The 15905-nt window shown below is 38.8% G+C and overlaps 1 protein-coding gene across 1 annotated transcript in view; it reads right to left on the bottom strand.

Moving 5' to 3' along the window:
• KCNN2 (potassium calcium-activated channel subfamily N member 2) overlaps positions 1–15905 on the bottom strand; it is a 463206-nt gene that overhangs the window by 280470 nt on the left and 166831 nt on the right. The window contains exon 2 of the mRNA XM_027076880.2: positions 2944–3028. The gene's annotated coding sequence lies outside the window, so the exon portion shown is untranslated. The remainder of the gene's footprint in view (positions 1–2943; positions 3029–15905) is intronic.

Raw genomic sequence — 15905 nt, 5'->3', positions numbered from 1 at the left:
GCAAAGCCCGAGGTGGGAGTAGATCCTTCAACCTTGGGATCATGACCTGAGCCAAAACCAAGAGTCAGATGCTTAACTGACTGAGCCACCCAGGTGCCCCTCATTCAAAAACTTATTGACTGCTATAACTGTTGGGCATATCGCAAGCTGGACAAAGTCTCTGCCTAAACAGCCCTGCGTTCGAGAGGTAAATTGAGTAAAATACCAGGGAAACAAAACAATAAAACAAAACTGTCAAAGAGCAATAAGAAATCTGTTTTGGATTGAGTGATCAGGGAAATGAACAGGGAAAGAAATTCAGTAGTGTCTGCAACAACTAGATACCCACCTGTGATTTGACTTGGCTGTCTTCCTTTACACAAGAAGAGTTGTTCAAGAATGTCTATTATTAACAGTAGCAACAACAAAATAGGCATCATCTTAGTAAGTACCAGCCACCATGAAAGATTATACAGCTGTTTAAAAAAAATTTTTTTTAATAGGGGCGCCTGGGTGGCTCAGTTGGTTGAGAGTTCGACTTCGGCTCAGGTCACGATCTCACACTCCGTGAGTTCAAGCCCCGCATCGGACTCGGTGCTGACAGCTCAGAGCCTGGAGCCCGCTTTGGATTCTGTGTCTCCCCCTCGCTGTCCCACCCCTGCTCATGCTCTGTCTCTCTCTGCCTCAAAAATAAATAAAAACATTAAAAATTTTAAAAAAATTTAATGTTTTTATTTATTTTTGAAGGAGAGAGAGACAGAGAGTGAGTGGGGTAAGAGCAGAGACAGCGGGGGGGACACAGAGTCCAAAGCAGGCTCCAGGCTCTGAGCTGTCAGCACAAAGCCTGACACAGGACTCAAACTCACAAACCGTGAGATCGTGACCTGAGCCGAAGTCAGATGCTCAACCGACTGACTCACCCAAGCACCCTAAAACATTATACAGCTGTTTAAAAGAATGAGTTAGATCTCTGGTTTTGGATTATAAGCCCTGGCATTCATCACCCTACCCTAAGGGATTAAATATCTTAGTTCAAATACAGACTCCCTGTGACAGCTCACTCTCAACAAAAAGCCACATCACTAGTTTCAGAATCGCAAACTCCTGAAGAAGCAGTAACACAACATGCACAAGACTGGGACTTCTTGATAAGGGACTTGGCAGGAAGTAACAAATAAACACCTATTTTGAGACCAGAACCACCTGCTTTACAAAAAGTCTGGCTTTGAAAAATGTCTCACTCGGACTCCGCAGCCATGAGAAATGGACCTGAGTCATGCCTCTCTAAGGTACAATAGCTCCCTTTTATACACGGTTTTGCTTTCTGTGGTTTCTGTTACCCATAGTCAACCACAATCTGCAAATATTAAATGAAAATTTCCAGAAAGAGAAAAGTTGTAAATTTCACATCAGAGCCATTCTGAGTAGTGCAATAAAATCTTACACCAGCCTGCTCTGTCCTGCCCTAGATGTGAATCATCCCTTTGTGCGGTATACCCATGCTGGAGACGCTATCGATCCCTTAGTCGTGATTAGCGAACATCTCGGCTATCAGATCGACTGTCGCAGTATGCAGTACTGGTGTTTAATTAATCCTCATTTTACTTAATAATCGGCCCAGAGTACAAGAGTAGTCATGTTAGCAATTTGATATGCCAAAGAAAAGCCATAAAGTGCTTCCTTTAAGGGAAAAGGGGAAAGTTCTGAACTTAAGAAAAAAATATCACATGCTACAGTTAAGAGTGAATCTTCTCTCCATGGAATGGCGAAGGAAAAAGAAATTTGTGCTAGTTTTCTTCTTCATGTCTCCCTATGCCTAATTTATGAATTAATCTTTATCATAGGTATGTATATATAGGAAAAACATTGTATATGTAGGGTTTGGTGCTGTCTGCTGTTTCTGGCACCCACTGGGGGTCTTGTAACATACCCCTGCAGATAAGGGGGGGATGACCATAATCAGAAACTTAAGCCAAGGACCTTGACTATTACTGCCAGTGCCTTAAATGTACCCAACTGTGCTGGCAAGCTAGGTGGGGGGCAGAAGTGTAAGAGAATTACCCTTAGTTTGCCAATGTGAGGATTTTACCACCAGGATGGCGCTGGCAAGCAATGTTTGAGATTGCCCTAAATAAATAATAGGGCGGTGAGTACAGTCTGGACTCAGAAATTGCTTCTAGACTGAGCAAGGGAGGGTGAGAAGCTTGTGTCTATCTGCTACATATAAAAATAACCAGGTGACATACCCAGAAAGAGTAGTACCTCCTTAAGAACTTTATCTTCAAAGACATGTTTCTCCTTTTCAACCGAGAACCATTTTTGTTATAGTCCAGATAAAACCAGAAAGTATTTTGTAACTTAATATCAATTTATTCAAGGACCAAAAAGGGAATCCCACAGAAGACCATCTCCCCAAAAAGTATTCGTTGACGCTTGCCGTTAAGTTCTTTAAAAGGTCGACGTTGAAATTTGTTTTTAATTATAGATTCATCTTTATCACAGTGTTCTGGTCAAAACGAACCAAGGATGTAATTCTCTGTGCTGATACTAAATCCCACACCAAAGTGCCACCTCTCATAGGAAACTATCTGTAACGTTAAAATAAAAACGTATTTATTCACTCAAGAAATATTTTTGAGCACCTTCTTCACAGTAGGAACTTTTCAAAGCACTGAATGAGCTTTCTCAGGGGTTACAAAGACAAATGAAAAGTTACTTTCTCGGGTTTTTTTTCAAGTTATCGATATTCCAACTGTTTATCTTTTCTTAGCATAGTGGTGGTCAGCTAGTGACAGGAATGAGCAGCTAATGGTTGAAAAAGCTAATGGTTGAAAATGTTGAAGTCACAGGCAAAGGGGAGAGTCCAACTGAAGTAAATGTAGCTGACCTAATTTTTAACATTTTTTTCAATCAAATCACCATGTTTTATGTTCGGAAAAAAATTTTACTATAATTTTTACTCACCGCTATTGCTTATATCCCACTCCATTCCTTGGATTCACTTTTCCTCTTGCTGGAGCCCATGCTTTTTAATTCTCTCAGCAAGAATCTGTAAGAAGTAAATTCTATTAGATTTTGCCCCCAACTTTCTTTCATCCTTACTCTACTATGATAATTTCATGCTGCACAGAGCCTCACTTAGCATGAGTACTTTCTCCTCAGTATTTAAAGATTTTATTCCATTGCCTTCTAGCATGCATTATCACTTAAAAAGACAGGGAAAAAATCTACAGTCAGCATACTTGTTGCTACATTGCAGAAAATCTATAGAACAATTACTATTTAGATTCTCTCATTTTTCACCATGTAGAGTTCTGACATTACTGCCATATACAAAGGAATATGGCTAACAGAAGAAGTGGGGGCTGAAAATTAGGCCATGGGCCCCTCAACCAAAGTCCTGAAACTGAAGGACAGCGCCCGCCAGAGGGCTCCATGTTCTGTGTTACACAGAAGTGTCATATAGGGTATGCATCCATTGCCTTCTAGCATGCATTATCAGTATCACCATATTGTATAAAGGACTGAATTTTTATTTCTTACATTCACCACTTGGGTCATTGTCCATCTGAGGATCTATGTCTTTCTTCAATTTGGAAGATACTTTCTCATTATAGCTCTTATTTTTAGAATATGTATTAGGCATATGTTGGAACAAAATTCTCTATCTTCTCATCTGGGTCTTTAATGTCACTGAAAAAAACAACTCTCAGTGTTTTGTTTCGGGTCTTCCAATACATTAATTATCTCTTTAGTTATATCCACTTGTTAATTTTTTTTAATGTTTATTTATTTTAGAGAGAGACAGAGTGTGAGCAGGGGAGGGGCAGAGAGAGAAGGAGGCACAGAATCCCAATCAGGCTCCAGGCTCCGAGCTGTCAGTACAGAGCCTGGCACAGGGCTCAAACTCACGAGCCATGAGGTCATGACCTGTGCTGAAGTCCAATGCTTAACCAACTGAGCCACCCAGGTGCCCCTTCTCTTGTTACTGTAAAAATGACCATAATTTTGGGGGTGACTGGGTGGCTCAATTGGTTAAGTATCTGGCTCTTGATTTCAGCTCAGGTCATGATCTCAGGGTTTGTGGGATTAAGCCCTGTATCAGTCTCTGCACTAACAGCAAGGCACATACTTGGGATTCTTTCTCTTCCCATCCCCTCTCCTTCCCCCATGCAAAATAAATAAATATTTTTTTTAAATGACCATAATTTTCAAACCTTGGATTCCTAATTGGTTCTTTTATGTTTTCCCTGTTCTTGAGACACATCCTGTCTTTGTATCTCACAATTCCTTTTTCTTCTCTTACAGTAAGAATATTACTTATTCCTGTATCTTTTTAGAATTTCAAAACTACTTATTTCAAAAATTCATTTTGGAAGACTGCCTTAGTATTTGTATTTCTTTGAATGACAATTCACATGCTTACTGAGTTTACTGGCCACTTTTCATGAAGTTTTATTTCCCTCTTCTTGGGTGAGATTTTTCATTACTTCTGCGCACCTCCATAAGTGATATAGCATCTATATACTTTAAATACATATTTTAAAACATTTTGACCAGCATTGCTACAACCAGGCATGTTGAGGGAGATGGTCAGTGCATCAATTAACAATAGGATTTTAATCAGATTGAAATATACCTTTCTAATGCATTATTTGCTAAACCAGGTGCTGTGCGAAAATATTTTATAGGTTTGATTTGTGAGGTTAACATTCAGAACTTTTTTTTGCAAGATCAATGTTTCTAATTACACAGTCCAGAGATCAGCAAACTATAACTCATGGGTCTAATCTTACTGGCTACCTGTTTTTTTTTTTTTTCAGGTCCGTCAGCTAAAAATTATTTTCACATTTTTAAAGAAGTGTACAACAGAAACCATACGAGGCCCATAAAGCCTAAAATATTTATAATTTGGCCCTTTACAGAAGAAAGTTTCCTGATCCCTGATATGATCTATCATCAGATACCATCCAGGCTTTTTTCCCCCTTGATTTTTAAAAATAGATTTTATTTTCAAAAGCCATTTTAGGTTCACAGCAAAACTGAATGGAAGACAGAGATTTCCCATGTACCACCTGCCCCCACATATCCACAGCCTCCCCCCAATCTCAACATCCCCCACAAAACTTTTATTACCACTTGATGAATCTACATAGACACATCACTATTTCCCAAAGACCATAGTTTACTCATGATAACATAGAGTTCATTCTTTTTTTTTTTTATTAAATGTTTATTTATTTTTGAGAGAGAGAGAGAGAGAGAGAGAGAGACCAAGCATAGGTGGGGGAGGGGCAGAGAGAGAGGGAGACACAGAATCCAAAGCAGGCTCCAGGCTCTGAGCTGTCAGCATAGAGCCTGACACGGGGCTAAAATTCACAAGCTGTGAGATCATGACCTGAGCTGAAGTTGGACGCTTAACTGACTGAGCCCCAAGTTCACTCTTTTTCTTTTTTTAATTTTTTAATGTTTATTTTTGAGAGACAGAGAGAGAGAATGAGTGGGGTGGGGACAGAGAGAGAGGGAGACACAGAATCCAAAGGAGGTTCCAGGCTCCGAGCTGTCATCATAGAGCCCAACACAGGGCTCGAACCCAAGAACCATGAGATCATGACCTGAGCTGAAGTCACGCACTTAACCAACTGAGCCACCCAGGCGCCCCACATAGAGTTCACTCTCACTGTTGTACATTCTATGGGTTAAGACAAATGTATAATGACATGTGTCCACCATTATGTAATCATACAGAGTAGTTACACTGTCCTGAAAATCCCTTGTATTCTGCCTATTTATCCTGTAGCCACTGGCAACCAGTAATGTTTTTACTATCACCATTGTTTTATCTTTTTTAAACAATGTGATACAGTTAGAATCACACAGCACATAGCCTTCTCAGACCGGCTTCTTTCACTTAGTAATATGCATGTAAATTTCCTCCACAGCTTTCCATGGCTTGCTAGCTCAGGTTTTTTTTTTTCAGTGCCAAATAATATTCCATTGTATATACCACAGTTTATTCACTTGGATTTCATCAGTTTTGTAGTCTTGTTCATATTTCTTATGTATATATTTTGTTAAATTTATATCTAAGTATTCAATCAGGGGAGTGCTAATGTATATGGTATTGTGTTTTAAATGCAATTCTTTCAGATTTTCTACTGAACGATCACATCATCTGTGAACAAAGGCAGTTTTATTTCTTCCTCATCAGGCTGTATACTTTCATGTTCCTTTCGTATTGCGTTAACTTCGATTTTAAGTATGATAGTGAAAAGCAGTAGTGACAGAGGACATCCTAGCCTTGTTCTTGATCTTAATGGGAAAACTTCTAGTTTCTCACCATGAGGTAGGATTCTGGCTGTAGATTTCTGTAGATATAATTTATCAAGTTGACAGTTTCCCTCTATTCCTAGTTTATTGAAAGCTTTATTGTGTTAGATTTTGTCAAATGCTTTTTCTACATCTTGATGCCATCCCAGTGTTGTTGTTGTTTTTAAGATTTTATTTGTGTTTTAAGGAAACTCTATATCCAACATGGGGCTTGAACTCATCACCCCAAGATCAAAAGTTGTATGCTCTACGGACTGAGCCAGCCAGACGCCCCTACCATCCCAGTGATTTTATTTTTTAAAAATCTGTAGTGAAGCTCAGAAAGTAATCTTTTACATAAAAACTCACATGATTCAGATTCACATGGCCCTAACACCACACTATGAGATACCCTGTCTTAAGAAGTCCATAGACATTGGCTGTAGGGACATGGAGATCCACCAGCCCAAGTTTTCCCCAAGTGTTCATAATGGAATCCAATCATTTGAATATTTTTAATTGTCACTGATTATAGAGGCCTATGCTAGTGATCAATTATCTTCTTTGTTAGCCTGATCCAAAAACCGTATATATAAGGGCAGCCTCCTTCCTTAGATCAAACCTAAGTAAACCCAAACAAATTACTTTCTCTTTTTCATTTTTTTCTCATATTGCTGCAATTTCAAAGTACTTTTCTTTTCTTGGTATAGTAATGTCAGGCTGAAGAGAGAAATAAGAAGTTACTAGTTGAAAGAAAGTGAGTCACTGAATCAAGAATATTTGAAAACCACAGATAGGAGAATCCCAGTGAAAGTAAATGCATCAAACCAAATAATGTGCTTTTCAATACAATAACTGAGTTCTACATTAGAATTTCATGTTTTACACCTGGAAGTATTACAAGCTATATATCAGTTATACCCCAATAAAAAAAGAATGAAATGCTACATGTGTCCCTGAGTATCATTTGGGTAGCAGGTTAATTCATAAAAATCCTCCCAATTCTAGGTGGTGAAGCCCCACAACTTACTTGTTTCTTGATCTTATTCTGGGTGCTAAAAACTGCTGAAAATTTGGGCCCAGACAGAAATGTTCCAGGGAAAATTTATATCCACTTCTTTAAAAAAAAATTTTTAATATTTATTTTTGAGAGAGAGATACAGAGCGCAAGCAGGGGGTGGGGGGGACAGAGAGAGAGGGAGACACAGAATCTGAAGCAGGCTCCAGGCTCCGAGCTGTCAGCACAGAGTCTGACGTGGGGCTTGAACTCACGGACTATGAGATCATGACCTGAGATGAAGTTGGACGCTTAACTGACTGAACCACCCAGGTGCCCCAATTTATATCCACTTCTTAAGATAAAAGTGCAAAAGAGCTAAAATTATTTGCAGAGCTGTTTGCCAACAATGTGAAGGCTACAGCTGACTTTTAGTTGGAGATAAAATAGTAATCCAATATTGTCTTCCCATCTCCTCCCAGATAGTGGGTTGGGGAACTAACGGGTACAGAAACCCATGGTGAAACTTGTGACATGCAGAGAACATGGCTCAAGGAAAGAATGCAAAGGGAACGGTCTGGCTTGTCACACTTTTGTGTCTTGGGTCCTAATCTGATTTATGGATTTAACTCCAGTGACTGCACTTGACTATTTTTCAAATCCTGGAGACAGTGTGGTCCCTTCCCAGCCAGAGTCTCAGCCCATAATCATGCTGAAAGGGTTTTATGTTACTGAGCCTAAGGACTATGTGTCACAGTGAAGAAAACTAACTCTCCTTTGCTCTTCTCTATCTAGCTACTGGTTTCTTTCTCCCAGCTGAATATAAAGTACATCTTCCCCTTTAAAATCACCCTTTAGAAATTTTGTTCTTATTCACTGTGGCAGAGAGGATAAAAAGTGATTAGAGTTTCCATCCTGAGCCTTGGATCCTGGTTACAGCTGACAAGCCTATACTCTAGTAGGAATAAAATCTTAAATGATTGCTATCACGCTGGCTTCCTATACAATACAAAGACAAACTGTGAACTGAACCCTTTTGAAAAAATGGAAATATTTCATTAAGTCTATCCAAGTTACACTCTTGGCAAAGCAACATCTTTCTGTCACCAAACCAGCACATTTCTACTCTTTCCTAAGCCCTTGGCTATGTGGAGGTGATAAGTAAACCTTTCCTCTGATCTTGGTTCCAAATGAATAATATGAGAGATAGCATCTCATTATTCACTTGGAACTGACGATACCATCTGTTTCTTGTTACCAAAACCATGAGGCTGTAACATAAAAGTTAGGCATTGACGACTTCACTGATTTTACTCCTTTTGAATGACATGGAGGTTGCTTTCAAATTTTTCCCTTAGAGAAAGGTTTTATTTATTTTATTTATTTATTTATTTATTTTTTAGGTGTTAGAAGACTCAAAGTTCTCAAGCCAAGGCTCTACCTGGTCCAAATTACAACTGCTGATTTGGGTGTCATTAATCCTTCTTCATTATACATTCTTCGAAAGCGAGTGTCTGACTCCCAAATGGGGAGCTATCTATGGCTCAACTTTCACACCCGTGAACTGGGGAGAGAAATAGTAACTCTCTCATGGGGTTCTTTGGAAGATGAAATCAGATCATGTTATTTGAAGCATTTAGCACAGGGTCTGGGGAAGCACTCAGTAAATGTTTGTATTGTAGGGGCCAGATGTCTTGTTGGAAGCTATCAGTTTGAACTACTTCTTGGAAATCAGTTTGTATGAAGGACAAGAGCATCAAACCCAGGCTCACTCTGTATGGTAGAAGTTATTACTTATACTATCTTAAGCAACTTACCATACCTTTATTTCTTAGCTAGATAATGGGAATAAAGAAAGCTACCTTGGAGGGTGGCCATACCAGTGAGCTACCAAGGAAGGGGGGAGACTAAATGCATCTCCCCTTCCAAGTCTCTTAATGCTGAACTGAGAAGACGGTAATCAAGTAAAAATCCCAAGTTCTGCAAAATCAAAGAATGCTGGTGAAGAACTGAAGCACATAAGAAATGAAATAAGAAATGCTAATCGATATTTACAAGTCAGGAAGCAGATCACTAAGTATAAATGATTAGAGAATGCTGAAAGCTAAATGTGGACAATGAGGAAGATAAAAAGCAAGTCAAGCCCCAATTCCAAACAATGAAAAGGCTAAAAAATGAGAGGAAAAAAGATTCTCAGGAAATAGATGAGCATCTGTAAAAGAAACTCTTAGGGATAGCCCCATCAAGATGGCAGGTGATTCTGAGCTCACCTCTTCCCACTGACACACCAAAGCTATCACTGCATACAGAGTGCCTCTCTGACAATGACCCGAACACTGGCACAACAGCTCTTCCACAGCTAAAGATATAAAGAGAACCCCACATGAAGAAGGGTAGCAGGAGCACAGATGAGGTCTGATTAGAACCCATACCCCTGGGCTGATGACACACGAGTAGGAGGGATATTGCAGGCATGGCGGTCTTCCCTGAGAAGGGCTTTAAGCTCCACACCAGGGAGACCCACCACCACCACCACCACGGGGGCCTGCACAGGGAAGACAAGACTTCATAATGCCTGGCTTTGAAAATCAGCAGGGCTAATTCCAGGTGCTTATGAAAATCAATTAGGCTTAAGTCCAGGAGAGCCAGAGTCTTCTAGGAAGCCAGGATTCTGCTCTTAAAGGGTCTGCATACAAGCTCACTCACTCCAGGACCCAGCAGAGAGGCAGCCATTTGAAAAGTACCTAAGCCATATGTAAAGGAAATTTATGAACCAATTTTAGTGTATGTGCCAGAGGAGCAGGGATTTGTAGGAAATTTCTCCAGGAAAGAAGTACAGGTGGTCACCAGTTCTGACACTCCATCCACCTTATCAGCACCATCATATCATCCTGGCTTCCTCATGGACCCACCCCCACAGCTACCCTTCCAAGGTGGCATCCCCCCTCCCCTCTCCAAAACCAGCAGGCAGCCTCAGCCAAGACTGGCACCCCTTCCAAGGCAGCTCCCACCACACCACAACACACCCAGCCAGTGGCTGGGACAAAACACCTCCAGCTTCTATCCCACTATACCTGGCAGCAATCTCAGCCCAAACTGGCATGTGTCCCCCACCCCCACTCTACCAAAGTGGCTCCCAATGTCTCACACCCAGTGGGTGGCCTCAGTCAGGACTGGAAGCCTCTCCCCCAAAGTGGCTCCTGTCCTGGGGGTGGAGGCAAGCAGTACCACCAGCAGCAGTCACAGCAAGATCTTGTAACTAGTCACACTAGGGCTGAGCCTTGCTCACCAGTGAGTCAGCAGGCATGGATAAAAAGTACATTTATATGGCAGCTGCCCACACCAGCCAGCCAGTCCAGGGCCCAGCCACACCCAGCAGTGCACCTTCAGCAGTTATGGCCCAGTTACAACAGAAGGGCATAGGCAACCCACACAGGGACCCCCCCTGAAGCACCTAGTTCTGACCAGGGTGAGTTGTTCCTCTGAGCCCCATAGGCACTTTCTACTTAAGTCCACTCCTTTAAGACCAGGAGACATAGCTGACCTACCTAATACTTAGAAACAAATGCAGAATCAGGCAACATGAGGAGATGGAAGAATATGTTCCAAAAGAAAGAACAAGACAAACAGAAAAAGAACAAAACAAAACAGAGATAAGCAATCTACCTGATAAAGAGTTCAAAGTAATAAAAAGTCTCACTGAACTCAGAAGAATGAGTGGACACAGTGACAACTTCATCAAAGACATAGAAAATAAAGAAAATAACCAATCAGAGCTGAAGAATACAATAACAAATGAAAAATACACTAGAAATACTCAACAGCAGATTAGAGGATGCAGAAGGATAGATCAGTGATCTGGAAGACAAGATAGTGGAAATCAGCCAGGATGAACAGCAAAAAGATAAAAAGAATTTTTAAAAATGAGGATAGTTTAAGGGATCCCTGGAATAACAATTGTACTAACATTCACATTATAGGGTTCCCAGAAGAAGAAGGAAGAGGTGAAAGCAAAAAATTCTTTGAAAAAACAATAGCTGAAAACTTGTCCTACCTGAAGAAGGAAATAGATATCCAGGTCCAGGGAGAACAGAGAGCTTCAAACAAGATAAACATAAGGAGGTCTAAACCAAGATACATAATAATTAAAATGGTAAAAATTAATGATAGAGAATTTTATTATTTTTTTAATGTTTATTTATTTTTGAGAGCAAGAGAGACAGAATGTGAGCAGGGGAGGGGCAGAGAGAGAGGGAGACACAGAATCCAAAGCAGGCTCCAGGCTCTGAGCTGTCAGCACAGAGTCCGATTTGGGGCTCAAATTCACGAACCACAAGATCATGACCTGAGCCAAAGTTGGATGCTTAACTGACTGAGCCACCCACGTGCCCCAATGATAGAGAATTTTAAAAGCACCAAGAGAAAAGAAAACAGTTACGTACAATGGAAACCCCATGAAGCCATCACCTTATTTTTCAGCAGAAACTTTACAGGCCAGAAGAGAGTAGCATGATATATTCAAAGTCCTGAAAGGAAAAAATCTACAACCAAGAATACTCTATTAGGCAGGGTTATCATTCAATATTGAAGAAAAGATAAAACGTTTTTCAGACAAACAAAAGTAAAAGGAGTTCATCACCACTAAATGGCCTTACAAGATATGTTAAAGGGACTTCTTTAAGCAGGAAAAAAAGGCCTTACTAGAAGAAAATTACGTAAAAAAAAAATCTCACTGGTAAAAGCAAACATACTGTAAAAGTGGTGGATTAACTACCTATAAAACTACTATACAGTTTAAAAGACAAGAGTAGAAAAATCAACTGTTTCTACAAGTAGTTAAGGAATATACAAAATAAAAATATGTACAGTTTGAGGTCAAAAAACATAAAACCCTGGAGGGGGGGTTAAAATGTAGTGCTTTTAGAATGTGCTCAAACTTAAGTGACCATTGACTTAAAACAGACTGCTACATACATAGAGTGTTATATATGAACAGCATTGGTAACCACAAACTGAAAACCTATATAAAATGCACAAAAAATAAAAAGAAAGGAATCCAAACATAACACTAAAAAAGTCATCATTCACAAGGAAAGAGAGTAAGAGAAGCACAGAGAAGAACTACAAAAACAACCAGGAAATAATTAACAAAATGGCAATATGTATATACCTATCAATAATTACTTTAAAATGCAAAATGACTGGGGCACCTGGGTGGCTCAGTTGGTTGAGCATCTGACTCTTGATTTTGGCTCAGGTCATGATCTCAGGGTTTGTGGGATCAAGTCCCACTTCAGGCTCTATGCTGACAGTGTGGAGCCTACGTGGGATTCTCTCTCTCTGCCCTTCCCCTGCTCACATTCTCTCAAAATAAATAAGTAAATATTTTTTAAAAATGCAAATTAACTAACTGCTCTAATAAAAAAAACATAGGGTGACTGAATGCATAAAACAAGAGCCATCTATATGCTACCTATAAGACACGCACTTCAGACCAATAGACATATACAAATTGAAAGGGAGGGAGACACAAAGATATTCCATGTGAATTGAAATAAAAAAATAGCTTGGTAATAATACTTATATCAGAAAAAGTGGACTTTAGAAGAAAGACCATAATATAAGACAGAGAAGGGCATTTCATCATGATAAAGAGATCAGTCCAAGAAGATTTAACAATTATGAATACCTATGCACCCAACTTTGGTGCATCTAAATAAATAAAGCAAATATTAACAGACACAAAGTAAGAAATTGACAGTAATACCATGATACAGGGATGCTTAAAAATCACATTTACATCAATGGAGAGATCATCCACATAGAAAATCCTTAAGGAAACAGTGACTTTGAATGGCATATTAGATCAGGTATATACAGAACATTCCATCCAGCAGAATACAAATTCTTTTCAAAGACAAATGGAACACTTGCAGTATACATCACATATTAGGCCACAAAACAAGTCTCAATAAATTAAACAACACTGAAACCACGTCAAGCAATTTTTTCCAACCACAACAGTATGAAACTAGAAATTAATTACAAGGAAAGAAACCCTAGAAAAATGCCAACATGTGGATGCTAAACAAAACACTATGAATAATCAATAAGTCAACAAAGAAATCAAGGAGGAAGTTTTTTTTTAAAAGATGGAGAAAAATGAAAATGGAAACACAAGAGTTCAAAATCTTTGGGACATAGCAAAAGCACTATTAAGAGGGAATTATATAATGATGCAGGCCTACCTCAAGAAATAAGAAAAATATCAAATAAACCTTTTCACTTTATACCTAAAGGAATAAGAAAAGAATAACAAACAGAACCCAAAGTTAGTGGAAGGGAAATAATAATAAAGATCATAATGGAAATAAATAAAATAGGGACTCAAATAAATAGAAAAGATCAATGGAACCAAGAGCCAGTTCTTTGAAAAGAAACAAAATTGATATCATTTAGCCATACTCATCAAGAAAAACAAAGAAGACTCATATAAATCGGGTCAGAAATGAAATAGAAATTCCTGACACCACACAAAAACAAAGAATTATAAGAGATTAATATGAGCCGTTATATACCAACACACTGGACAAACTAGAAGTAATGGATAAATTCCTGGAAACACACAGTCTTCCAAAACTGAATCAGAAAGAAACAGAGAATCTAAATAAATAATCAGGGGTGCCTGCGTGGCTCAGTCAGTTGAGTGTCTCACTTCGGCTCAGGTCATGATCTCACAGTTCGTGAGTTTGAGCCCCATGTCAGGCTCTGTGCTGACAGCTCAGAGTCTGGAGCCTGCTTCAGATTCTGTGTCTCCCTCTGTCTCTACTCCTCCCCTGCTCATACACTGTCTCTCTCTCTCTCTCAAAAATAAAGATTAAAAAAATTTAGAAAAATAAATAAATATATAAATAAATAATCAATAGCAATTAAACTGATTATCAAAAATCTCCCAACAAACATAAGTCCAGGACCAAATGGCCTCACAAGTGGATTCTACCAAACGTTTAAAGAAGAGTTAAAACCTATACTTAAACTATTCCAAAAAACTGAGAGGAAAAAATGCCTCCAAAGTTATTTTCAGAGAAAAGAATTACCCTGATACCAAAAACAGCCACTCCAAAAAAAAAAAAAAAAAAAAATTACAGGCCAATCTCCTGATAAACACAGATGCAAAACTCACCAACAGAATATTAGCAAACTAAATTCAACAATACATTTAAAGAATCATATACCATGATTAAGCAGGATTTATTTGAGGGGATGCAAGGATGGTTCAACATCCACAAATCAATTAACATGATATGTATCACATTAACAAAATGCAGAAAAAGCATATTACAAAGTTCAACATCCATTTATGATAAAAAATCTCAGGGTCGCGTGGGTGGCTCAGTCGGTTAAGCGGCCGACTTCGGCTCAGGTCATGATCTCCCGGTCCGTGAGTTCGAGCCCCGCATCAGGCTCTGTGCTGACAGCTCAGAGCCTAGAGCCTGTTTCAGATTCTGTGTCTCCCTCTCTCTGACCCTCCCCTGTTCATGCTCTGTCTCTTTCTGTCTCAAAAATAAGTAAACATTAAAAAAAATTTTAAAAAACCTCTCAATAAAGTTGGTATAGAGGCAATATATCTCAACATAACAAAGTCCATGTATGACAAACCCACAGCTAACATCATATGCAATGTGCTAAGCTGAAAACTTTCCCTCTAAGATCCGGAGGACAAGGATGCCCACTCTTGCCAATTTTATACAACACAGTACTAGAAGTCCTAACCACAGTAATCAGACAAGAAAAAGAAATAAAAAGCAACCAAACTGGTAAGGAAGAAATAAAACTTCCATATTTGTAGATAATATGATACTATACATAGAAAAGCCTAAAGATTTCATTACAAATCTATTAGAGCTAATAAATAAATTAATTAAAGTTGAGGATACAAAAGTAACATACAGAAATCTGTTGTTTCTGTATACTAATAACCAACTTTCAGAAAGAGAAATTAAGAAAATAATCCCATATATAACAACATCAAAAACAATATAATACCTAGGAATAAATTTAACCAAGGGAGTAAAAGACCTGAGCTCTGAAAACTCTAACACACTGATGAAAGAAATTAAAGATGACAAAATAAATGAAAATATACACCATGCTCATGAATTAAAAGAATTAATATTGTTCAAATATCCATGCTACTCAAAACAATCTAAAGATTCAATGTAATCCCTATCAAAAATACCAATAGCATTTTCACAGAACTAGAACAAATAATCCTCAAATTTATATGGAACAACAAGAAATGCTCCCAGATTTCAAACTATTCCACCAAGCTACAGTAACCAAAACACTATAGTACTGACATGAAAATAGATACATAGATCAATAGGACAGAACAGAGATCCCAGAAATAAATCCATGCTTTTATGGTCAATTAATCCACAGCAAAGGAGGTAAGAATATACTATGGGTGAAGGACAGTCTCTTCAACACATGGTGTTGGGAAAATTGGACAGCTACATGGAAAAGAACGAAACAGACCACCTTCTTGCAGCATGCACAAAAATAAATTCGAAATGGAACAAAGACCAAAATTTAAGAATTGAGGCCATAAACTTCCTAG

The sequence above is a fragment of the Acinonyx jubatus genome, chromosome A1, assembly GCF_027475565.1.
Source record: "Acinonyx jubatus isolate Ajub_Pintada_27869175 chromosome A1, VMU_Ajub_asm_v1.0, whole genome shotgun sequence".
NCBI lineage: Eukaryota > Metazoa > Chordata > Mammalia > Carnivora > Felidae > Acinonyx > Acinonyx jubatus.
Note: the sequence above shows the minus strand (reverse complement) of the source record. Positions and strands in the feature narration are given on the sequence as shown.